This window comes from Papio anubis, chromosome 1 (assembly GCF_008728515.1).
Source record: "Papio anubis isolate 15944 chromosome 1, Panubis1.0, whole genome shotgun sequence".
NCBI classification, from domain to species: Eukaryota; Metazoa; Chordata; class Mammalia; order Primates; family Cercopithecidae; genus Papio; species Papio anubis.
The window spans coordinates 199777196-199803635 of record NC_044976.1 but is presented as its reverse complement, the minus strand read 5'-3'; the positions used below and the strand labels follow the sequence as shown (position 1 = coordinate 199803635).

Here is a 26440-nt window from a genome sequence, read left to right as displayed (position 1 = left end):
CTTAGCCGGCTCCCTTAGTAACCTGTGAGAGTTGCCAAGAAACAAGACTTTGAAAGAGCCATTGAATTTTGTGGGGAAAAGGTTCTGCTGGGCTCCTGGGTCTGTCTTTCCCAGTTTTCGGAGCCTGGCCCAGAGCTCATCGGAGCACTCTGCATCCAGCCCTTCCGTTTCTGAGACCAGCTGCTCTGGGGGACTCCATGAGGGTTTTGAATCTTATCGAATGTGACAGTGCAGGCCCTGAGGGAGGTTGTGCTGAGGACTGAGAGCAATGTGCTGATGCTCGAGATCTTCACCCGCTGAAAACCCAGTTCTGGGAGCTGTGGGGTGGGGTCACTGCCAGGAGCCCAGAGGTCTTGGGTGGGCTCTGCCTACTGAGGGCTTATGGTCTGGCCTGCTGGGGAGATGACCTTGCCTAAGACCCCTGTCTCTAGTTCTGTCCTCGAACTGCCTAGTTCTGTTTAGTTCTGCTGAACAGCGCCTCCCATCTGTCACAGGCTGAGTTGCGTCCACCCCAAATTCATATGTTGAAGTCCTAACCCCTAGTACTTCAAAATGTGACCTTCTTTGGAGAGAAGGTCTTTAAAGAGGTAATTAAGGTAAAATGAAATCATATGGGTGGGCCCTAATCCAATCTGATTGGTGTCCCAATAAGAAGAGATGAGGACACAGACACACATGGGGGAGCCCATGCAGAGACGTGGAGACCGCCCTGTATGAGCCAGGAGAGAGGCCTCAGCAGAAAACAAACCTGCCAACACCTTGGTCTCGCACTTCCCGCCTCCAGCACTGCGAGATAATAAAGTTCTGTTGTTTAAGTCACCGTTCTGTGGTACTTTGTTATGACTGCTTAGCAAATGAATGTACCATCCTATGAGATGTGCAAGGCTAGAGAGGAAAGCAAGGCAGGGATGCTGAATTCTGGGGGTTCAGGTGGAGCGGTCTCAGCTTTGTGCCACTCAGTGTTTTGCCAGCTGGGACTGTTTCAGGGTCCTGTGGGAGTTCCTGGGTGCCAGATGTGCCATTTCCGACTGGAAGGGAACCCATTAAAGCTGGCCTTGCAGATCTGTGAGAGGGGAATGACTCCTCCAGGGCACAGGTGGCGATGGCTTCTGAGCAAGAGGAGTCTGTGTGCCCATGTAGGAGACGCTACCCCCAAAGCCAACTCTGTGCTCTCACATAGAGCTGGAATCTTTTTCTTTTTCTTTTTCTTTTTTTTGAGACGGAGTCTCGCTCTGTCGCCCAGGCTGGAGTGCAATGGCCGGATCTCAGCTCACTGCAAGCTCCGCCTTCCGGGTTCATGCCATTCTCCTGCCTCAGCCTCCCAGGTAGCTGGGACTACAGGCGCCCGCCACCAAGCCAGGCTGATTTTTTGTATTTTTGGTAGAGATGGGGTTTGACTGTGTTAGCCAGGATGGTCTCCATCTCCTGACCTCGTGATCCACCCGCCTTGGCCTCCCAAAGTGCTGGGATTACAGGCGTGAGCCACCGCGCCCGGCCTAGAGCTGGATTCTTCCTGGCAGCATCCTTTGGTTAAGCTTTAGAGAAGGCAAGGCACATAAGGAAAATGTCATCCGGCTCAGAAGCTCTGAGCCTGCTGATCTTCCTTGAGGAGGTCTGACTTCGCTGTGGGTTTCAGCTGTAACATGCCTATGGAAGGAGATCACCATCTTAAATCACAGGCCCACAGTTTTTGCATCTGTGTATGCCCAGACATTCCTTGAGGAGATTTGGGGGAAAATATCCCAGAGCTATTTTTATGGCAGTGACATCTTTGGGTAATTAAAATTATTTTTATGTCATTGTTCTTAGGCATGAACTTGATAAATATTCTTAAATCTTCTCTGTTGCTTGGATTAATTTGCCATTTAAAGATTCATCTTTATAAAAATGTCACTTTATATGTCAAAAACTAGGAATTAGAAGACTGGGTAGATTTAAGGAAACGAGCAAAGCTTGATTCTGTATTGGTTTTGTTGTGCTTTAGAACTTCAAATGATGAAAGTTTTACTTTTGCTACTTGAATGCTGTGGTGGTATTTTTGCTTTGAATTCCATAGTTAGGGAGACAATTAGAAAATGTAACCTGTGAGGTTAGCAAAGCCAGGGTAGTAGTTCCACGTGGTAAATCAGTACAGCTTGCAAGGTGGGCCTCCAGATTTCTGAGCGGGAACAGTGGGAAGGAATTCCTCCACAGTGGTGGGGGTGAAGGCGTGGTGTGAGCATGCAGGCGTGTGTGCGGGTGGGTGATGGGAGGCCTCAGTGGAGCCTTGATTCCCAGCTCTTGGAATCGGGTCACAGAGAGCAGAGGATTTGGCATAAACCAAGATGATCTCCCTCCCTCTCCAGTGGCAACAGTGTGCCTCCCAGCTGTCCTTAGAAAGGACCCATGGGGTGTGACTCCAAAACCCTAGAAAGGGCCATAGGTGTGGGACATTTCCAGGAGTGCTCTGATTTCCTGATTTCCAGCATGATTTTAAATGTGAGTGGCCACTGTACATAGCACCTTGCTTACAGGCTCTGCAGTCTGATCCACACACAATCCCATGGCAAGGGTGCCTCCCCACCAGTGTATGCTCCTGGTTTTAAATGCAAGGAAATGGAGGCTCTGAGAGCAGAGTGGCCTTCCGGGGTCTCATGTCAGTACACAGTGTTTCAGGTGGACACCACGGTTTTGTAACTCCAAAGCCCAGGCCCCTTCCTGTGATGCCCCCATGTGTGCCGTCCTCAGGTGCCTCAGGATAGGTGTGTCTCTGGGTTAAACGTGGTCTCATCTTCAGTAGCTTGTGGTCCATTCAAGATGAATGGGGGGCACCAAAATGTACTTTAGCTGCCAAGGGGGCTGGAAGGAGAACTTGACAGGAGTATGGGTGAGTGGAGGAGGACCCTGGCTGCAGAAGTAGGGGGATGTTGAGGGGGAGGAGGATAGAGTGAAAGGGAGGATGGTGGGGATGGGGGAGGAGGGTGGAGAGTGAAAGGGAGGAGCTTGGGGAGCAAAGGGGGAGGAGGGTGAAGAGAGTAACTTAAAAATAGGGAGTAGAGGAGAAGGAGTGTGGGGGTAAAAGGCAGGAGTATGGGAGTAAAAGGGAAGAGTGTGGGGGTAAAAAGGAATGTGGAGGAGGGAGGGAGTGAGAGGAGCTTGGGGATAGGGAGGAGTGTGAGTGGAGGGAAGGAGGGAGGAAGTGAGAGAGGAGCTCAGGGATGGGGAGGAGCATGAGGAGACGAGGGGAGGGGGGTGGGCAATGAAAGGAGCTTGGGGTTAGGAGAGGAGGGCAGGGAGTGAAAGGAGCTCGGGGATGGGAAGGAGTGTGAGAAGCACAGCGGGAAGAACTTGGAGGACCCTGGCCAGTTGGGGGAGGAGCAGCACAGGGAGGGGCTTGGGGAGCAGAGGTGGGGTGTGGGCAGCAGGGGAGGAGCACCATTAGCAGTGCTCCACAATGAGCAAATCCTAGGAGTAGGCTCCCCCTCCTCACATTCGAAAACCGCCACTCCTGTAGCACAATAGAAAGGCAGAGTCAGAGTTGGTCCCTGTGGAGGCTTTTAGGGGAAATGAAACAGAGGTTCTTGAGGGTACTGGGCACGTTTACCTAGCATGCTTCACCCTGGTCCTCAGGCCTGAGACAGGAAGGAGCACCCTCACTGGCCCTGTGGGATGATCCCCATCCAGGAGTGGCTGATCTCCAGGGAGATAAAATAGGCATTTTTTGTTGAATATGGGTATGGGATGTGGGGCGGAGTTCTCTGAGGAGCCATAGGTAGAATTTGGATAAAAGAAGTCCATGTTTCTATAAGATCTGTAGCCCAATCAGAGGCGGAATGAGCCAGAAGAGCGGGAGAGCTGGAAGCCTGCAGAGGACACCAGCCTGGGGCGGTGTGGCGGACTCTCGGGCGGGGAGCCAGTGAGGGAGAGGGCCTTGCGAAGCCACCTCTGTTTCTAAGCAGGCTGTGGACTGGCAGGCCCCGGGCCTATTATTTCCTTTTCTGAGCTCCTTCTGAGTCTCCTAAAGTGGACACTACGATTGGGTGGAAGCCTCTGGCAGCAGAGACCCTCCTGTGTCCTGTGAGAATCTGTGAGCCACCTCCTTAAAAGTGGGATGGTGAAGTGTCCTAGGGTGAGCCTCCTAGAGTCTGCCTCCTTGCCTCATCCTCCCATCCCCGCCAGTGGTCTCCTGTGTTGAGTGGCTGCACTGGCCCCTGAGCACAGCACTACCCTCCCCCTCCCCTTTCCCTTCTCTTCCCTTTTTCCTCCCTCCTCCTCCTCCCCCTTTTCCCTGCTCTTCCCCCTTCCTTCCTCCTCCTCTCCTCCTTTCCCTTGGCTTCCGTGTCTCCTCCCTCCTTCCCCCTCCCTTCCCCTTCTCTTCCCTTTTTCCTTCCTCCCCTTCCTCATCCCCTAACCTCTCTTCTTTTCTTCCCCTTCCCCTTCTTTTTCCCCTTTCCTCCTTCCTCCTCTTCCTCCACCTTCCCCTTCCTATCCCCCTCCTCTTTTCCTTCCTTTCTCCCTCTCCCCCTTTCCTTTTCCCTGATTCCCCCCCACCCGCCTGCTCTCCCTTTCCTCCCTCTTCCTCCTCCTCCGCTTCCTGTACCTCTCCCTCCAGTTCCTCCTGTCTTGCAGCTGCAGTTGGGGAGCTGTCTCTGCCTGCTGCTCCAGGCTCGGGCTGAGCCCCATGGGGTCTGGTGTGCTGTCAGCCAGGCCTGCGTTCCTGCCGCTGGGCTGAACTTCTCTAGCTTGGCCCCTGCTTCCCGGGCCAGAGAGCCAAGCGCCGTGGGGCTTGTGTCTCCATCGTGAGGTGGACCCTCAGGGCCTCATGGGGAATCTCCTTGGGTGAGAGCAGGCCGCTGCTGAGGAGTGGGCGTGGAGCACAGGTTTTCGTAATGGGAAGTCCAGACAGTCCTCTGGTGAGGGACACGCTTGCAAGGAGCCCCGGAAGGACAGGCAGGAGGAGGCAAGGGCTGACAGCCTCAAAGTTCCAAAGCAGCTGCCCTCCCAGAGCTCCTGTGAGCCGGAGATAACAAAGCTCGGATGCTTTGTAACTCAGCTTTGGCGGGGGAGAAGATCTGCCTAGAATTAACTGACATCTGAAGGCTTCCTGTCAAGCAGGCCTGTCATCAAAGCCTGGGGCTCATCAGCTGGCCTCGGGCTCTGGCCTTCCCCAGCTTGACTGTCACCCAGTGGGAAAGAAGGAGGGAAGATGCAGGGGTACGTGGGGCACAGGCATCCTCTCATCCTGGAGGGAAGCCCCTCCAGGGCCGTGGGTCAGTGCTGATCCCCAATGGACCCCTGACTTTCCCCCACGCCTCTCAGGGCAGCCCCTGTGTGGGGGGATGTGGCCAGGAAGCACTGAGGTTAGCAGAAGCTGGTGGCAGCTGGGGATCAGCCCCATGACACATGACCAAGGCACTCTTAAGAGAAAAAAAATCAAAGCAAGTGGGATTTTCATTTGGAGATCTGGTAGTGAAGCTTCACAGTCCTAGTAAGCCTCGGTTCGGCCTTTTCCTATAAAAAGTTCATTTCATCTTCTGTTCCTTTCTAACCGCATCATTAAAATGAGCAAACGCCCAGCAGGACTCCTGTGTCGGGCTCCCTTTAGGGGAGAAGGGCAGCTTGGCCCCCTTCTCTGGGGCAGGCTTGGGCCACTGCTGAGCAAGGAAGAAAGACATGCAGCGTGGGGCTTGTTTCTTATTGAATTTCACGAAGATCAGTGCCAGGCGTTTGGGGCTGCTTGATAAGTATAAAGCCTCTGCCATTTTTTGGCTACTAGAAATGGTGAGGAAGAGGTTTATTTTTCTGGAAATAGCACTTCCTCCTAAGTGCACCAAAATACGGTAGGAGCTGTGTTTTATGGATGGCCAAATGCAGCTCTCTCTCCTTGATACCTCACAGTTTGGTCTTGGCAATTGTTTTACTACAGGAAGCAAAAGCTCGTCACTGAGGTCTTAAGGTGTGAGGAGGAGGGAGAGGGGTGAGGAGAAAGGGTCTGATTTGACATTTGCTTTCTGTGTCATACTTTTCCCTGAGTCCAGGAAATTCACACGTAAGGTGCACCTTAGCATATACCATTTTGTAATGATGCAATTTGAGAAATTCTCGATCTGTAAAACTTCTGTTACATCCCTGCAGGGAAGGAGACAGCAAACTCATCTTTTTTCCTAGGGGAGAAAATGAGGGGGCAAAATTGGAAAATTGCTAAACTATCATCCCATGTGCAATTTCTGAATCTTTCCTAAATGTTTTGATGACTAAAAGGAGGATGAGTCGGGACCATGTCTCAGGCCCTCGGAGATGTTACCATTAAGTCCCCATCTGCGTTGTTGCAGATGTCAGCGACGGTGACAGGCTGGTAGCAGCTCCCTCCCACCCCACCCCCCACACTCAGGCAAACTGTCCTACCTTGGCAACGTGCCCTGGTGCTTTCCTGATGAACTGAACTCAGTCACTATGACCAGTCAGTATGAAATGGAGGTGGATGAAAACTGGCAATGAGACTGGGTGTGATAGCTCACGCCTGTAATCCCAGCACATTGGGAGGCCAAGGCAGGCGGATCCCTTGAGGTGAGGAGTTTGAGACCAACCTGACTGACATGACAAAACCCCATCTCTACTAAAAATATAAAAATTAGCTGGCTGTGGTGGCATGCGCCTGTAATCCCAGCTACTTGGGAGGCTGAGACAGGAGCATCACTTGAACCCGGGAGGCGGAGGTTGCGATGAGCCCAAGATCAGACCACTGCGCTCCAGCCTTTTTTTGAGCCTCCATCTCAAAAACAAAACAAAACAGAAAACTGGCAACGAGCCTGTTCTAAAACACACACCCAACCAGTGGGCTTCTCGAGATGTCCCAGCCAGCCTTCCCTGGCCCTGTGATTCTGAGCTGCAGGAGCAACCCAGGCTCCCTGGAGTGGGCAGCTAGGGATGGGCAGGGCTTAGAGATGCTGCAGGTGATTCTGATACCACCTCACCCTCTGGGTGAGATACCCGACCTTAGACTTGAGTTTGCCCTCACCCTCTGAAAGCCCACTGGGAAAGACCACCAGTAATACACCTATTGTCAAACAAACATAGGCTGATGTAGTTTGCTGCAGCCAGAGAGGATGCACCCCAGAAGAGGGGTGAGATGTGCAGGTGAGGTGAGAGGGGTTGGGAGGAGCCACGAATGGGTTTGGGCTTCTGCTGGTGATTCTAAGGAGGGTGTGAGGAAGCTGAAGCCAGCTCTGACGGAAGGCTGTGTGGACCCAAAGGCATGGGTGGGTGAGAGAGCATCTGAGTCCCTTTCACCCGGAAGACAGAGGCTCACCGTGGAACTTTACTGGCAGCAGTAAAGAAGCAGTGGTCACCCACTTATGGTGGGCAGAGCGAAGGGTATTGAGTTGTTCTTCTGGTCGCAGGGCTCCCCCCTCTCTGCTGTGTCCCACCATGTCACAGAGCAGCCTCGCCTGATGATTGGTACGTTTTGGGGCCTATCGCAATCTGACTGTCAACCTCTAACTGCAGAGCTGTGTTCTATTTTCTCACCCTCCCACCTTCTGACTGTGTGATTCAGGCAAGTCACTCATCTTCTTGGCCTCCATTTCCTCCTTTATAAAAGGGAGGGGAATGAGGATGATACCTTTTCTACCCTAGGCAGTGTCACTTTGGGACAGGGTAATGTCCTCAGGTCCCATCCCAAATCGTTCAAACAGATTCCATTCTTCCACATCCTACACCACCTATACATTCTCAATAGTGTATAAGTTGAGTTGCTGTTGACCAGTTGGCATAAGGCTAAACTTTATTATTTTAATGGACATTTACTAATTGGATTTTTCAACCTGCTTTTTATATTTTGGAGTTAATACCACCTTATTCCGGGCTTGAACATTTCCACAGCTCTTCTAAACTTCATTTTCTGGGTACTGTTCCCACAGTTTCTAAGGAATGGAAAAGCCCTGCTTCTCTTCTGCAGACATCCTGAAGGCTGTGAGATCCTGCAAGTCCAGCGACAAGGTTTGAGTGTCGTCGGAGCCCTTCATATTTTATGGAAAGTTTTACATATACATGCGCGTTGACGTTTATAAGAAAAATGTTGGCCGGGTGCAGTGGCTCACGCCTGTAATCCCAACACTTTGGGAGGCCGAGGCGGGCAGATCACCTGAGGTCAGGAGTCCAAGACCCGACTGGCCAACCTGGTGAAACCCCGTCTCTACCAAAAATACAGAAATTAGCTGGGCATAGTGGCACGCGCCTGTAATCCCAGCTACTCAGGAGGCTGAGGCAGGAGAATCGCTTGAACCCGGAGGCAGAGGCTGCATTGAGCTGAGATCACGCCACTGCACTCCAGCCTGGGTGACAAGAGTGAAACTCCATCTCAAAATAAAAAAGAAAGAAAAAGAAAAATGTCATCACTTGCATAGAACCTCCAAGGGTTTTGCATCATAGCAGAGATTTGCATCGAAGCCTTGTGAAGTGTGGAGCTTGAGGGAAGATGGTCAGTTGGAGGGCTAGGCCCACACACCTGGTCTCCTTGCAGCAGCGGTCTGAGCCCAGGGCAGCTTCCTCCCAGTCTTTCCAGGGCACTGGGGCAAGAGATGGGCATAGGAGAAAGCCCACTTGACAAGACCTTGTGTCTGAGGGCCCCCCTGGATCCTGCCCTTTCCTGTCTCTAGCCCAGGAGGCCCTCCTTCTTTCCCCATTTCTGTGACCTGAGTCAACCAGAGGCCAAGGTGCTAGCAGCTCCTCTGCTGCTTTTCCATCCAAGGGAGTCACGGCCACCCTGAGAGGTAAAACACGTGGCCTGCAAAGAAAGCAGCCTCCCATCCTCATCCTCTGTGCAGTTCATTCTTAGGCATTTAAAAATGTGGCCAACAGGCCAGGCACAGTGGCTCACACCTGTAATCCCAGCACTTTGGGAGGCCGAGGCCTGTGGATCACGAGGTCAGGAGATAGAGACCATCCTGGCTAACATAGTGAAACCCCTTCTCTACTAAAAATACAAAAAATTAGCCGGGCGTGGTAGCGGCACCTGTAGTCCCAACTACTTGGGAGGCTGAGGCAGGAGAATGGCGTGAACTCGGGAGGTGGAGGTTGCAGTGAGCTGAGATCGTGCCACTGCACTCCAGCCTGGGCGACAGAGCGAGACTCCATCTCAAAACAAACAAAACAAAACAGAAGAAAAGTGGCCAACAAGGGGAAGTGGCCGCAGTTGTCCTGTGCATCCAGTGGACGATTTGGTGCGCGTCTGAGTTGGGGGGGCAGTGCCTGTCTCACTCAACCCCATCGCTGCTTGGCTTGCAGGAGGCCAGGGTCCTGCTCTCAGCCTTGTGGGAAATCCGTGCACCCCAGCTGCAAAGCATGTCCGCTCTTGTCCTTTCCAAGCTACCCTCTGTGTCGAGCCTCCCTAAGTCTGTGATCTTCTAAAACTGCAGTTACCATCTTGGCCATCCTCATGCACAGCCCTTCAGTGGCTCTCCATTGCAGTAGAGCAGAGATGCACATTTCAGCTTTCGGGCCAACATGAATTGGTTGGGGAGGGGCTGCTGGGAGCAGCAGAGAGAGCTGCACACTGAGTTACATCCATCACTGGGGGACACGGGGAGCAGCCCCTTGATGGCACGCATTTGCTCTCACTGGCCTGTCAAAATACACAGCCCCTCCTTTGCTGCCACATCCCTCCACATAACTTCCCCTCCAATTATGTAACCTTATGGCTAATTCCTGAAAATATTCTTCCCCATGTGATCTGCTGGGCTGATACCTCGTTACCTTTTGGAACGCAGTTGCAGGCCCAAGCCTAGGAGCTTGTCGGAACATTCAGAATGAGGTTGTTGGACACTTCAGGCTTGAAAGTAATGATGAAGGTGCTGCTGAGACCATGGCTATTCCTCTTCTTCCCTGGGGGCTGCTGATCTCCCTAACCCGAATCACCTGCCTTCTGCAAGCCATGGCTTCTCTGTGTCTCTGAATAGCTGGAAAGTATTGCATAGGGCAGAGCCCAGCCAGGTACCTGCCAAGAAACAAAGTGAGTCTCTTTTTTCCCACCAGGCCTGGATTAGTCACTTGACCTAACGGCCTGCCGAGCCTTCCCCCGGCCTGGCCTCCTAGATGCTGGGTGTGCACAGCCAGCTCAGTGAGGGTGGGGCCACCTTGTATTCTGCCCCCTTTATTCTTTATTCTGCTTCTAAATCTAAATCATGCTGACTCCTTAATAAGTAATTGAATCAGGGTCAAGAGAGAAAGGTACTATCAGGAAGCCTAATTTATTGTTGGCTCAGAAATAATGAATCCTGGAAATGAGGTTATGAGGAAGACCATTTAGAAACATGAAAAGCTTTAAAGCACATCTCTTGTTATGTTTCTGCCTGCTTGCCATTTAGAAAGTTAAAATTTTATGTAAGTGACACTCTGTATACCACTTCCTATCTGCTAGACTATAAGGTTTATTGAAAAGAAGTGCTTCCAGCTCCATGCTCTAAAACAATCCAGCATCTAAAAATAGAAGGAAATGGGGAATGCTCCTTTTCAGAGCTCAGTGAGGCTCTTCTGGGCCCCTAAGGTAGCAGGGACACACCGTCTCAGTTTGGAGACGTTTGGTTAGGAACTTGAACTCACTTCCACAAGCAGTGCTATTTATGTGGGTAGAAGGAGGAAGATAGTGATGCCATACATATTCCCCTAATTCAGCCTTCCTTTTCCAAAATCCTTTCCTGCCATTGAAACGTAGCCCAGTGCTAGGCAGAACACCATGTTTGAAATCGGGGCTATATTTATAACACATTTCAAAGAGATAATGTCTAAATATATAGAGATGTCTTACCAAATCGAGAAGAAAAATGACAGTCACCTCCAAGGCAAAACCAACAAAGGACCTAAACAATTTGTTTAATCCAAACAAAAGGCCAATAAGTAAATGAATTTCTGTTTAACCACACTAATATTCAGAGAAGTTAGCCAATGGTGATGAAGCACCATTTATTTCTATCAAACTGTCAAAGGTTGATAAGGACAACTGTTAGGATTTGCATGGAAAATGGGCACTCCCACTACTGACAAGAGTGAAAGTTGGCAACTTCCATCAGTGCTCTTAAGAAAAGCATCTTCTTCTACTACTGTGCCCTAGGCAGATTACCACACGGAGACAGCGACATTTGGTATAAGAATACACATCACAGTACTAATTAGAAAAGTGAAACTCATATATTCACATCATAAGAGGTTGGTTGCCTAAATTATACTGCTTTTTTTTTTTGAGATAGGGTTTTGCTCTGTCACCCAGGCTGGAGTGCAGTGGCACAATCACAGCTCATTACTGCCTCAACCTCCTAGACTCAAGCAGTCTTCCCACCTCAGCCTTCTGAGCAGCTGTGACTACAGGCATGCACTACCACACCTGCCAAATTTTTTGTAGAGATGGGGTCTCGCTGTGTTGCCCAGGCTAGTCTGAAACTCCTGAGCTCAAGTGATCCTCCAGCCTTGGCCTCCCAAAGTGCTGGGACTGTAGGTATGAGCTACCGTGCATAGCCATAGCACGTTTGTAACATGGAATATGAGGGAGCCACTTAAAATGAGGTAGTACAATACTCCTTAAACTCTGAAGGGTGTACAAGTTGCTGGGGAACCTGTTAAAATGCTGATACAGATTCAGCAGGGCCAGGGTGGGGCCTGGGAATCTACATGTCCAACAAGCTCCCAGGTGACGCTGCTGCTTTAGGGACCACACTTAGGGTAGTCAGGATGGAGAGGAGGTGTGCATTTACTGACAAAACACTTGTGTACTATGTGATGTTAAATGGGGGCAAAATCAGGTTATAAAGAAGAGGGCCCGCTCTTTTTTATATTTTAAATGTAAAATATACACACACGCTCTCCCTCATTTTATCTGGACAGATATTTACCAACATGCAAACAGTATATAGCTCAGAGTGGTGGGGATTTATGGTATTTTCCTTTTGCTTATTTGTATTTTCTAATTTCCCCTATAATAAATGAATCACCTTTGTGCGCTCTAAAAGGAGTTGGGGCAGGAATCAGCCTTGGCTCAGCACTGCTGCAACGCCTGGTGCCCATCCACACGGGCCGTTCTTATCTTGCCTTCATTTCAGTGGAATCTCGGTCATGAGTCCTTTTCCGAAAACCTTTCTGCATTAGGAAGGGAGGTGGAAATACTTTAAGGACTTATTTCATTTTTCCTGTCACGTAAAAGCTGTGGGTCTGGCTCTTTAAAATACTGCTTAAAATTCTCCCTTAAAAAGCAAGGCAATTACTTGCCAATCCCCCGCTGTAGGAAGGAAACCTTGTAATTACCAAGCATCTGTCTCTCAATTCAAAGTCAAGGCCCCACAGCCAGAAGACACTGTGATTCAGCAAACAAGAGGACAAAGTGAGTTCTGCGGGGGGATCTACACTGAAATCCTAAAATAACACGTGCGCGAGACTGAAATTGCAGCCCCAACGTTGGGTGTAAATATATCATATGAAGGAGGAAAAAAAAAAAAAAAACGCCTCTTCATGTGGCATGCTGGGCTGACTGGCAAAATGAAAGGCAGCAATTTTAACTGTCACCTTCGCTGGAAGCAAAGTTGAGTTCGATGATTAAAAACATATTTACTGAAATACTCCTATAACCAGGGTCCTTGCTACAGCTTCAAGAAAAGTGAACAAACCACAGCAACTAAGAAGTCAGCAGGCCCTTCACCAACACCAGTATTTCTGGAAACAGCTTTTTAGAGCAATGGGTTAAGCACTACTAAAAGGAGGAAGGGAGGTAGAGAAGGGAACTAATATTTAATTAAGCACCTGAGTGCAGAGAATTTAACACACACAATACCCATTTTATAGACGAGAAGACTGAGGTGTCATGAGCGTCAAACACACCAAGCACTCTTGTTCTGCTCCTGATTGCGTGTGTGGCCTTGAATGAGTTCCTTCTATCCTTTAAGTTTTGTTTATTTGTAAAATGTGGATAATAAAACTACCCCCTGCTCCCGTAGGGAACTGAGGGCACCTATCGCTGCTGTCCAGCGTGTGCCCAGTGCTCGGTGGGTGCTCAGCAGGTAGGAAACTCTGTTAGGAGGGATCGTATCTTGCCCAAGGACACCTCGTTCAGCCTCACATGCCAGGGGCAGAATTTGAACCTGGGTTGGTCTCTCCCCAGAGTCCCTGTACACAGTCTCACTGCACTTTGCTGTGCCTGCTGGCCAAGTTTCCACACATATATCCCTCAGATCTCTTCTCCCTCCCCTATCTCCCACCTGGTGCAGTTCACCCAGTGATCCAGAGTCAGAACGTTGAAAGTATTGGCAAATGTTCCCTCTTTTTACTACTGTGGTTTGTTGTTTTTGTTAACATGACAGTCAGTAGTACTTTTAAATTTAACCTAAATGGTTGAAATATATAGCATCCAATACTTCCCCAGTTGCTCCGACCCTCTTTGCAAAAAAAATTCCGCCAAAGAAATCGGGAATCTTTCTGTCTGTGCAGAAAACCAGCTTGTTTTACGTTGGAAGGCTTTTCAACTGTGCTTAGACGGACAGGACAAGCATGCTGTTTCTCCGGGTTCCATCACCACTGTTGCTTATCCCCGAAGTCACAGGGGAGGACCGAGCCGGATCTGCTGTCTTCACCTGGGCTTCTCTCACCACTGGCTTCATCTCCTCCTCTGCTCACTCTGCCACCCACACAGCTTTGTCCAAAGGCATCAGCACAGTGTGTCTTTCGCTGGAAAGGTTTTGTTTGGGAAGCCAGAAATAGAGGCAGAAGCCAGGCAAAGCTCATGGGGCTCAGGCCCCTTCACAAGCCACTGGCTCCCGGTGCTGTCTCTGCTGCTCTTCAACTTTGAGGCATTGGGAGTCTCTCAGGGGACTGTCGGGTCGGCATGGTGGCTCACCCCTGTAATCCCAGCACATTGGAAAGCCGAGGGGATGGGGTGGGGTGGGGTGGGAGGATCGCTTGAGCCAGGAGTTCAAGACCAGCCTGGGCAACATAGTGAGACCCTGTCTCTATGAAAAATACAAAAAAAATTTAAGTAAGCCAGGCTTGGTGGTGCACTTATAATCCCAGCTATTTAGGAGGCTGAGGTAAGAGGATTGCCTGAGCCCAGGAGTGTGAGGTTGCAGTGATGCATGTTTGCACCACTGCACTCCGGCCTGGGGGACGGAGTAAGATTGTCTCAAATTTTTTTTTTTAAGTTGCTGGGCTTGGTGGCCTGTAATCCCAGCACTTTGGGAAGCTGAAGTGGGTGGATTGCTTGAGCTCAATAGTTCGAGACCAGCCTTGGCACCATAGTGAGACCCTGTCTCTACAAAAAAAAAATTTTTTTAATTAGCTGGGCATGGTGGTGCATGCTTGTGGTCCCAGCTACTCTGGAAGCTGAGGTGGGAGGATTGCTTGAGCCTGTGAGGTTGCAGTGAGCCATGGTTGCTCCACTGCACTCCGGCCTGGGTGACAGAGCAAGACCTTGTCTCAAATATTTACATACATACATACATACATATATACATACATACATAAAATAGAGACAGTGAGATGGCAGGGAAAATAAATAGCAAGATGGCAGAGAACCATTGCCTGGACAGCTGCCCCACCAAACTCTAGTCAGGGAAAGTTTTAAATACAGAGCCTGCATCCTTACAGTGAAGCAGTAACATCTGACATTTAAAGATCCCTCCCTGAACATTCCTCTTCTCCCCACTCCCATAACCTCTTTCCTAGGACCCATGCCCCCATTCTTTCTGTAACCTCAAGAGAGTATATAAGCTTCTGTTACTCATTGAAATGTTGGGTCTTCATTCTGAAGACTCCCACGTATATACATTCAATAAATGTGTATGCTTTTTCTCCTATAAAATCTAAAGATACCTGAACACCTTGCACATGTTTTCGTAACAGACTCACCTCCTCTCAGGTGACCAACCACCCAAGTTTACCTAGGATTGCCCTGGTTTCAGAGCGGAAAATCCAGGGCCTAAGGAAACCCCTTTGTTCTGTGTAAACCTGAATAGCTGGTCACCCTGTATCCAGTGGATCAGTGAGCCAGTTCTCTGAGATCAGGGGTGGCCAGAATACAAAAGCCAGAGTTTCCTTGCCCATCATCAGTGTAGCCTGTTCAGTGCAGTTCATATGCTCACAGTTGGCCAGCTAAAGGCCTGGCACTCAATGACTCTTCTCCTTACGTGACCATGGAAAAGTCCACATGAGTGGACTTTCCTGAAATTCCATCATTAGGATATCATTCCTTTACAGGACCCTTGTTTCCTGTTAAAAATTAAAATGCTTCAAAATGCCCAGGTAGAGGAACAAATCATTAGTGAGTACTTTCATCAAGAACCACAGGCGATTCTGCAGCAAGACACTCACGGCTGTCTCTGAGCTTGTCCGGGCTCCGTGGTTACATGCTGGGCTCCTGCTGGCCTGGGAACTGCGGTAGGAAGTAACCACGCGGGCTGACAGGGAAGAATCAGGCAGGACTAAAGCTTACAGTACTAACGCCCAACAGTAGTCCACAGTAGAAAGTTAAACTTTGCATGAGAAAGATGTGAAATATTTGAGAATCCAGAGGAAGGAAGCATTTTTTTTTTTTTTTAAGCTGTGGATGACAAAAGTTTCATGAAAAGGGCAGCAGCTGAGCTAGATTTTGCAAGCTCTGTGAGAGTGGATGTGGGATGGGAGAGGGACAGGAGTGGGTACTCTAGCCCGAGGGCACAGCACGCCGTGACCTCAGCATGCTGGGGTGAAGGGAAGAAAGGAAATGAGAGGGGAGGGGCGGCTCACACTCTGTCCCGGATGCCCAGCTGCAGAGTTGCAAGGGAGGAGAACGTAGATGGTGGCTCCGAGAACCCTGGGCGTGGAGGGTGGCTGGGACTTGGACTAGGCACAGAAGGGCTCCCCTGCTCTCAGAACAAGGAATTCAGCCAAGTTAGCAGTAAGGACACTGATAGGACAGAAGAAAGTAGTGGGTGGTTTTCTCATCCCACTGCTAAGTGCCTGGGCCAGCCAGGGAGTCTGCTCAGGCAGGGATGGGGGAAGCCTAGGCTGGCAGAGGGTCCAGCCTCTGATCAGGGTTGGGGTGTACAGCTGGTCCACTGCAGCGTGAGACGTCCAGTGCTGGCTCCTGGCCAGGATGCTGAGACTGAGAACAACTCCATCACGGCAGGCCATCCCAGGAAGGAGGCTGCAGAGGTTGGAGCTGCTCCAGAGTGCAGGCAGCAGCAGCGTGTGCATGTTCCCCAGGGACACCCAGAGAGTAGGCTGGTGGCATCTGGCTGGGATGCCAGTCTGTTGGTGCCAGACTGTACCTGAGTGTGCTCACAACCTGGCAGCGGGACATACTGAGAAAGGAAGTGCTCTGGGCTTGGAGACAGAGAACTGAGGTTCAGTGCTGGCTCTAACTTTATAGTCCAGGTAAATTTCGCAACCTTGTTTGGCTTTCAGTTTCCTTATCTATAACATGGGCAAAATGGTAGGTATTTCAAGGTTCACTGGGAGAAAGGCAGGAGTGTGTGTGACAGTGGGTTTATAAACTGTAAGCACTGTGCACATGGATGGTGTTTGCCTCATTGTCACTCCTCTGTAGGGAGAACACGGCCACAGACGGCCACCCACTCCTGAGCTGGCCTCCCAGAGCCATCTGTGTCCACAGGATCTAGCACTCTGACTCTTCGCTCTCCCGTTTCTGGGTTGATTCCACCCATTGCCGTCTCCTGGGCCACTTCAGCTGCTCCTGTCTTTATTCCACTTAAGCTTTCTCTTCCTCTTGACTGTCGAGCCCTTTGGCAGACAGAGCCGGGCACAAGCTGTGATTGAACCCAAGACACAGGGTCTTGAAAGCAGAGATTGATGCACCTGGTTCTTGAGTAGAGGTGTGGGTGCTGACCTGCACAGCTTCCCTCTTCAAAACCGGGTGTGCATTTGCTTACAGGGTTTTCTTGGAAACCGTAAAGCCGTAACCTGGGCTTGGCATGGATAGTACCTTGCATCTCCTTTCTCCTTCCTGCAGATGCACAGATTCTTGGCAGCAAGAGTGAGGGGCTGTTGCTTATGTTGACTTGGAGAGCCGGGAGGAGAAGGAGGTGCTGTTTCTGCCCAAGACGGTAGTGGTGGGTGTCAAGTTTCTTCCACAAGTGACCAGCCTTTAGGGTGGGCTCCTGGAAGGGACCCTGCAGGGCCCCACCTAGGTATGCCCTGCCCAGAGGGCCCAGCACAGGGAGGCAGAGCACCCTGTGGCTGCCAATGACACTGGTCTGGCATCTGAATTAGTAACTCACAATAGGATTAATTTCTGTGTGTAATTAAGTAAAGGAAAACAGCAGGAAAGTACTGCCTGTTTCTTCCACACAGGGTTTTGTTTTCTATCCCGTGATTATAAGGGAAGTCCATTTGACTTCATTAACTTAGGAAGTATCTAGCAGACCCATTCATCTGGGGCTGGCCTCCTATCTGCCTTTGGACAGATGCTTCACAAACTCCTACCACGTGTGTGACATTTGCTGAGCTCTGGGTCTGCAAATGTAAATAGCACATGGCCCCTGCTCTGTGGAAGTGCCTAGCCCTGTCCAGCTCTGCACAATAGGTAAACATGAAATCAGTAATTACAATCTAGTATGCTGAGGGTAGTAATGAAGGTGCGGGAGCCAGACTTCCTGGGTTCAAATCTCACCACTTGGACAAGTTCCTGAATCTCTGGCTTCAGTTTTCTTCATCTGTAAAATGGGGATGATGATAAGATTTCAGAGGGGAGGATGCAGATTAAATGAGCCAACATGTGTCAGTGCCTAGAAAAGCACCTGGCACTGTAGAGGACATGCTTGGTAACTGTTGGCTCTGTTTATCAAATCAGAGAGGCGGATCGGTCACTATGAGGGTGGAGAGGAGGTAGAAACTACCTCTGGGGTGTTGACAGGCTAGTTGGGCTGGGTATTGAAGTAGGAATGAGTGTGTAGAAGATGACCAGTTAACAATGCAAGAGCAAGGAGGCCTGAAGGGCACTGCATGCTGGTGAACATGAGTATTTTAGTACAGCTGAAACTGAAAAGGTACAGAAAGTAGAGGTAGGCATTGAAGAGCCAATGGGGCATTTCAGTGAGGGGTGTGGTATGATGAGAATTGTGTTTTTGAAAGTTAATTCTAATGATGATGATGGAAACAGAGTCTGATTAGCAGGCTACTACAGTCAGCCTGAGGAGATGCTGATGGGACCTGGTGGGGAGCTGGCATCCTGAAATGGGCAGATGGGACTTGGAGAGAGTAATTTGAACGTGGAGCTTATGGATGGGATGTGAAAGTGGAAGTGAGGAGCAGGGGTTGAAAGGAGGTCTCCAGGGCTGTGGCGTGAATTACTAAGTGAATGGGGTGCTGGTCACACAGTGGGAGAGCAGGTTGGGCAGGCAGCAGGTGGGTGAGGGGCATGCTGGGTGCAGTCTTTCCTCCCCCAAAGTTTGACATCTAAGGGTTGGCTCAGGACAGTGGCTAGCCTGGGAGTAAGAATTGGAAGTCATGTGAGTGAGGCCATGGTTGGTTGTGAGGCCTCAGGTGGGTTCCCTTAGCTCCCCCCAAGTCCTTGGGGTGGCTTCATTGAGCAGAAAAAGGTTCCCTCAAGGTGGCTGCAGCCCTACAGGCTCGTGACTTGGCCATCAGCTCCTTTCACCTTGTACATACATCACCTTGGGACCTCAGGCAATGGCTGCTTTCTTTGGGTTGACTCATCAGTGTCTATGAAAGAGTAATATCGAACCTATTCACAGGGTTATTGAGAAGACAGAAGGACTGAAGGCCTGTGAAAGGGTTTCTTATCTCATCCAGACATTATGGTCTTTGCCCATTTTAGGAAATGTTGGCCATGCTGAGATCTGCAGGCTGCAAGGGAAGCCTCCATGCTCAGGGCTGTACGGCAGCTCAGAGAAGAGCTTTTATGGGGGCATTTGTCCTTGCAGGGTTTGCAGAGAACAGACAAGAAGGAGGCAGTGGTTCAAACAGAGGTGGAGAGAGAGGTGGCACCTTCCTTCAGAGAACTACACACAATCAGGAGAAATCCCAGCTCGCATCTCCAAGCTGTCCCACTGATGTCATTTCTTCCCAGACCCTAAGGCATGCTCAGGTGCTTGTAGGTGAGCATATATGAACTAGCTGTGTGGCTCCAGGTAACTGGGAGATTTCTGAATACAGAGAGAAAAGGGATTGAATTATGACCTTAGGGGATGGATGATGGGAGGAGGTTATTTTATCTTTGTACTCAGCATCAACTTGGCAGCAAATCCTGTTTATGAAGGAACCACCTGATGACCATTTCATTATAATCCCTGCAATGGCAGTGATGTGATTTCTTTGTGCTATGTTAGATCCTTTGTCTACCGGAGAGGCCAGGGAAGGTGGGCATAGAAGCAGTCCAATACTAGCTCCCATGTGGTAGTTTAAAATCCTCATCAGAGTCCAGGAGGTACATGAACATCCCCAGATAACTTCTGCTGCTCTTGATTCCAGAAGTAAAAGTGTGTTTGGTATTTGTCTGCTAACCTGTGACATGCTCACCTGCTGAGCTTTCTGTACTTGGACTCAAAGGGGTAGCCAGAAAGAGCTCTCAATGAGGAGTGCATGTTTTCTATTTTTAGTCTGTATAAATATCACATTCCTCCTCCTCAGACTCAAACTCAAGCCAGAGGTGCATTCTTATTTGGCCTTACTGGTCTTTAAGAAAGAGCCTGATTACCATGTCTGCATTGGGAGACACACGCCCAAAATGTTCGCATTGCATCAGACGGCATTTGTAATGATGGCCAGCGCTTATGAGCCGGATGCTGCACTGTGCTTTATGCACAGTATTTCATTTTATTCTCACAATGATTCTTTGAGACGGATACTCTAATCTTCGCCATTTTACAGATGGGGAAATGAAGGCTGTGTGGGGTTATGTACCTTGACCAGGGCACGTGTTCGGTAGGTCAGATATGCCTGACTATAGAACTCGAGCTCTCTGTGCAAAGTGCTCTTGGGGACTCTGCAGGACCTGAGTGCCGTTGCTCAGCATAGCGCTCGGCCGGGATATGCAGCTGAGCAATTCATTCACAGGTACAGCTGTCTTAGTAAGGCCCTTCCAGCTCTGGGCAACAGATGTTTTTCATCCATGTGTTATTGGCATCATCATCATCATCATCATTACAGCTTCTGCCTTGATGAAGGATTTATCATGTGTTGATGTCAGCATTTCACCTGGATGGCCATTGCTTCTTTGTGCCTATGACAGTCACTGCTCACCTCTCTGATTCTGCAAACCACAGTGGCACACAATGTTGGAATCAGGATTAAGTTGTCTGCAGGACATCTGTCCCTCTCTGCTGTTGGAGGTAAACCACCATTCCCTCTTATCTCAAGGCATTTGCTTCAGGGGAGTCAAACTCAGCACCTTACACCTGTGCACGTAGGAGCTCATTGATGGATCTAGGGACCGTATGCACTTGCAGTTAGGGAGGGCCTTTTTCTGCACCCAGCCAGACTGGCCTCTGCTCTGCACCAAAGGCAGGCAGCTCTATGCCCGGAGAAGTGCTCTTTCCTGAGTGGGCCCTTAACTTGCTAGCTGACCATAATTGTAGCTGCTGTTTATTAAGCACTTAGTCAGTGCCTGGCACTGTGTTAAGCACTTTACAAATGCCATCCCGTGCCTCCTCCTGACAGTCTTATGAGCAAAGGAGGATTATCCCCTTCTTAGAATAGGAAGAGTAGCAATGAAGTTAGGGCCTGCTTATTGCCTGGAGAAAGCAATTCGTTTTTTTGAAGAGCCAGAAAGAACCTTAGACATCCTTAGTCCAACCCCTTTATTCTGTAGAGGAGAAAACTGAGTCAGCTGCCCGGTGTCTCACTGCTCATGGGAGGTGAAGCTGGACCTGAGCCCTCCTGTCTCCATCTGGTGCTTGCCTCCGCTCTGCTCTGCCCACCTGCTCTCTGAGCACACAACGCCGCTGCCCAACTCAGCCCCAGGCCTCGGGCACAGCATTCAGCCTCTGACCCTGGAGTTGTGTGTTTGCAGTGATCCTTGGGGTAGAATGAACATTCTGAACAATGGTGATAGGAGCTGACCATTCAGTGACAGTGACTGCCCTGGGGGCAGCTCTGCAGAGGGCAGGAACCATCCAACAAGAAGCCAGAGGCCAGGACCTCAGGCATCTCATGCAGGATACACAGCCAGCAAAGGGCAGATTGACACCCGGGCTATTGGTGCCAGAATCCACTCAGCCACTCTAGCTGGTGTGGGAGGATCATTCTGAGGTGGTGTTGGATGATAATTCTACTTTCTGCAGAATTCTGGGCTTCCAAGGGTGGAACTCTGGAGCTTGGATAGAGCAGGTCAGGCGAGCTCAGTCCGGGAAGACAGGACTCCTCTGAGACAGGTGAGACAAGCTCCAGGTTTGATGGGAGGCAGGGAGCAGCCTCCTGCCAGCTTGGAGTCCTCTTCTTAGTGAAGTGTGCTAATAAATTACACAGCACATCAGCTCTCTCAAGTATTCTTGGAGCTGTGCCTGCATAGAAAGGAAGGACTCCATGCATCCCAGCTTGGACACCCTGTGACACTCTGCCCACGCTCAGCTCTCTCTTTTGCTCCCTGTCAAACAAAGAGGCTGTGGGATGACCATGAAAATAACAACAGCCGCGACAGTAGGAATAGCTGCTATTTCCCGAGCACGTGCTCATGTGCGCTCACTCACTTAATCCTTACAGCTCTGCAAGGTAGGCGGACTGAGGCATCTCACACAGGGCACACAACCAACAAAGGGCAGATTGACACCCTGGCTGTTGGTGCCAGCATCCACTCTTAGCCGCTCTAGCTGGTGTGGGAGGGTGGAAGGATTTAAAAATAAAAAACAAAACAAAAAACAGTAGAAGTGCTCCCAACAGCTGCCGACACTGGTACGTGTCTGGGGGAGGGAAGAAAAAAGCTCTCTTCTGTCTGCCAACGATCTCCTGGATATTTTCCGCTTTCCTTGTGAGCTGCTTCCATATATTTAAAAAAAAAAAAAAAAGTCAAATAGAAAGCTCAGATGAGCTGGTGTCTTTAAAAAGTCAAAATCTAACCTGACCATCTATTTATTTTGCATACAAGGGATTAGGAAGATGCTGAGTTATTTTCCTTTCTACGTCTGAAGCATACAGTGCAGAAATTTCAGCTTGCATTCTGGGTTTAGGACCAACTCACGACTAATTGGAAGACGAGAGTGTAGTGCAGGAGGGGGTGACTTGCTGGCATTTAGCTGCTGTCCCCCCACCGCCCTCCACCAGCAACTCATCTGTATACACTCCCCTCTAATCAGGGACCTTGCTTGTGTTTTGCCAACAACTGCTTTTCAAAACTTCCCGGAGACTTGACAGGCAATACCCTGTGTTACGAAGAGACGCATTTACAACCAATGGAAAGGACAAACAAGTATTTGACTGTCATATTAACATTTGAGGGATTCTTTTAGTTTTTTCAGCCTGATTAGAAATTCATCTTTAGAAATTAGAGATCTCTACTGCTTTCAATCTCCACAAGTGCGGATGCTTTTGCTTGTCTGCTGTCTTATTCCTCCTTGGAAACTTAGGTCAGGGAAGCGGGAAGTTCCAAAGAAGAAAGGGCCGGGCATCCTCTGGAAATGTATGAGGAGATTTCACTCCCTGAGCAGGCAGTGGGCTCAAGGAGGGCCAGGGCCTGGACCCCAGGCCTGCTGTCTCCTCATGGGCTCCTGTGGCCTCCTATTTAAGGAATAAAAAGCTTATTTAAGGACTAAATGTTGTCTAAGGAGTATAAGTTGACGCTGAGGCAGACAAGGTGGAATACACAGAATATCAGCCGTGGCGGGGAGAGAAACTTCCTGATCCTGCTCTCTGGTTTCGCAAATGAAACTGGCCCTTTACCTGGAAAAAGGTGAGAAGACTGTCGGGACCCCTAATGCCATTTCTTTAAAATAGCAGCAGTTGTTCTTTTTCTACTCATAAAAGCCATATATTTCATGATATCAATTATTTCCAGAAATTGTATTGAGAAAAGCATAAAGAACAAACTGGAGATCACCTATAATCCTACCACAGCAAGGGGATCATGGCTGATGCTTAGCTTTAGATTCTTTCATTCTGATTGCATACCCACTTCTTAAAAGTTTTAAGTAAGTTTGGATCATACTATTCATATTGCTCTGTAATCTCTATAAAAGGTGTTCTCATGAATTTTTTTTTTCTTTGTTGATACAGAGTCTTACTGTGTTGCCCAGGTTGTAGTGCTGTGGTGCCAACTCTGCTCACTGCAGCCTCCACCGCCCGGGTTCAAGCAGTTCTCCTGCCTCAGCCTCCTGAGTAGCTGGGATTACAGGTGCGCACCACCACGCGTGGCTAATTTTTGTATTTTTAGTAGAGACGGGGTTTCACCGTGTTGGTCAGGCTGGTCTCGAACTCCTGACCTCGTGATCCGCCCATCTTGGCCTCCCAAAGTGCTGGGATTACAGGCCTGAGCCACCCTGCCCGGCCGAAAGTTTTTTTTATGTTCTTAAATATTCCTCAAGAACATTCCTTTTAATGTAGAGAGAGTTCCATATCATGGATGTTCCAGGCTTTTTTTGATTCTTTCTCAATTTGTGGGCATTTCATTTATCTGCACGGTTTTGGTATTATAAAACTCACATCTGGCCAGGCGTGGTGGCTCACACCTGTGAGGCTGAGGCAGAAAGATTGCTTAAGTCTGGGATTAGAGACCAGCCTGGGCAACATAGTGAGACACCAACTCTACGAAAAATTAAACTAAAAATTAGCCGGGTGTGGTGATGTGCATCTGTAGCCCAGGCTACTGAGGAGACTGAAGTGGGAGGATCGCTTGAGCCCAGGAGTTTAAGGCTGTAGCGAGCTGTGATTGAGCCACCGTATTCCAGCCTGAGTGACAGAGCAAGACACTGAATCAAAAAAGAAAAAACCTCACATGTATTACTGATTATTTCCTTCAGAATAACTTCAAAAAATAGGAACATTTTACAAAGTCATATTTCACCTTAAAAATTTAGTACCTGTTTATATTTCCACAAACACAAAATACGTTTCTTAAGCTCTAAATAACACTGGGAGCTGGTCTTTTAAGCACGCTCAAATGTTTGGAGGGAAACTGTCTTCCTGGTTTGTCCTCCCGCACTAAGCATGGCCGCTCCATGGCCCTTCGCACCCTGGTCCCCCTCACCATGGCAGTCATTGCTCAGCAGTCACAGGCCCCGGGCAGCTACTGACTACTGGGGCCAACACAGGACCCAAAACCTATTTGCTATCTCTGGATCGGGGATTGACACCTATTCTGTAGTGATGTGCGAAGTCCTGCTGTGCTCGTTCCTGAAGAGGTGAGTGTGTGAGGTGCAGGTGACACGGGTTGCACCTGCACAGAGTGGCTTTGGAAACACCACGAGTGATACTCCTGTGAGCACCTGAGCAAACGCTGAAATGCAGAATTGTAACCCTACTCACTGGCATTGCCCATACCTAGCGGCCACTCTGTTCTCACCCCACCACCGGAGTGATTTAGGAAGTCAAAGCCTTTGATATTCATGAAGCCTTTATTAAAGCGAAAACTCCTTTGGGAAGGGACCTGAAGGCTTTATCCACTGGTGTTTCATTCTCCCTCAAGGTCTCGGCAGAGCCGCATAGTTAGACTGGGAGGAGGCGATGTGTAGAGAGGGGGACCCACTACAGAGGAAGGCTGGGCCGGGGAGGAGGTGGGAGGAAGAAGGCTCCTGCAGGGCCCTGAAACGTCATTGCCCAGTGCCTCGGGTGACCACGGCAAGGATCTCTGAAGGGTCTCACACATCACTTATTCTGATCATCTGTCCAGGAAATGAGTCCATGGCACGACGAGGGTGAGTAGGGTAAATAACTTCCATTTCCATCACTGTTTCCGTCATGGAGTCTGTTAGCAGAGAGCATCTCTAAAGAAGCTGTGAAATAATTAGGATTTATATAGAAGTGGGGCAGCCTTTCCCACTGTATCCACATCAGTTGGAGGGTTTCTGCTGGAGAGGAGTATTCTGTGTTCTTGGCATTTACATGGGGGTGCTCTCCAGGAGCAGCTCTTTATCAGATCGGAGAGCACTCGTGGGATGATGGTGGGGGGACGTTCTTCTTGCATGTTGCTAGGTAAGGTTTATAGTGTTCTGCATCTAACAGCTTTCACTTTTGATTTTTCACTCTAGATTGTTTTTTTGCATGAAGATCAAGAACGCTTGTGTTATGCTTTGCAACTGACCTAAGGTGGGATCCCCTTTAACAGGAAGAGAATACAGAAAAATTCAGCAGCAGCGAAACTGCTCTGTAAACAGGCTCACAGTGCAATCTAACTTGGGTAATTTGATTTGTTGGAAGGTGAAAGCTGAGCTGCAGAGTACCCTGCTTTTTCAGTCATAAACGCCTTCAGCTTGTTCTTTTCTAGGCTGATGACATTAGAAATGCATTTGCTTTGTGTGTCATGGACAGTTCTCTTGGGCATTGCCTAGAAGACCTGCTTGCTATCACTTGTGCTGTATTGGAATGCTTAGATGATACAGGCCACTGAGTGTTGGTTGGGTAGGGCTTCCTGTCCATGGGAACCTTTTATATTCCCATCCCCTCCTCTTCCATTCCCAACTAGCCTCCTCATCCTCTGGGCTCAGGTAGCTTCCCCACAGGTTTTATTAGCACTTAAGGTACTGCACTGAGGTGGCGAGCTTCCACGGTAGGGCAGCATCATGCGGGAAGGAATCATGATTCAAACCCAGGCTCTGTCACTCGGTGGATGATGTTGAATGATTTGTGCAAGCTCTGTGCCTGTTTCCTTGCATGTAGAATTTCTCTTGGAAATATGATGTTATCCTACATAACTCCCCAGTGGTGTGGCAGCTCCAAATTAAGGTCAGTGTTCCCTTCACATACTGGACATCTCAAAATTAGCACCTTGTAGAATTAAAGAATACACCTTGGAGGCTCCCTTCACGAAGCAATAATCTGACTCTCGTCCAAGCTGAACAACTTTATTGGGAACAAAACAACTGCCTCTGGGTTTCTGCTCATCTGTTCTTTTAAGCAGTGAAATGCTTGTGTCGAGCAGCCAAGTGGCAGTAACCTTTGTGTCTTCAGTTCTTCCAAGAATAGGTGTTTCTTAATATCCCTGATTGGATTAGAACTCAAGTCCCAGCTGGTTGCCTTCCACTGGCCAGAAGCTGGCTCCTGGAACTGGCTCGATGGCCTGGCCGGACTATCTCAAGAAAGCTGCTTGTCCTCCTGCCCAGTACTTGCATCTCATCTGAGGGCACCTTGTCCCATTGCTGTGTTCCTTTTTGTGAGAACCCCATCCTGAAACTGCATAATTTCAAGCTTAGAAAAAAAAAATAGAATTTCCATAAGATGGGGCAAAATTAGAATAGCTTTTGTATTTGAAAGCTAAAACTCTTGAAGTATGCACAGACAATTGTCGGAGCTTGTTCTCTTGCAAACAGAAGTCTTGGCAAGCTGA

At 49.3% G+C, this 26440-nt stretch overlaps 1 protein-coding gene across 2 annotated transcripts in view; it reads left to right on the top strand.

Moving 5' to 3' along the window:
* Window positions 1-26440, top strand: part of PGBD5 (piggyBac transposable element derived 5) — a 101532-nt gene that overhangs the window by 22387 nt on the left and 52705 nt on the right. Inside the window, exon 1 of one of the 2 annotated variants that reach the window (XM_031659210.1) lies at window positions 23833-25294. The exons of the other annotated variant lie outside the window; for it this stretch is intronic. The gene's annotated coding sequence lies outside the window, so the exon portion shown is untranslated. Of the gene's footprint in view, window positions 1-23832; window positions 25295-26440 lie in introns of those variants that run through there. 2 annotated transcript variants of the gene reach the window in all.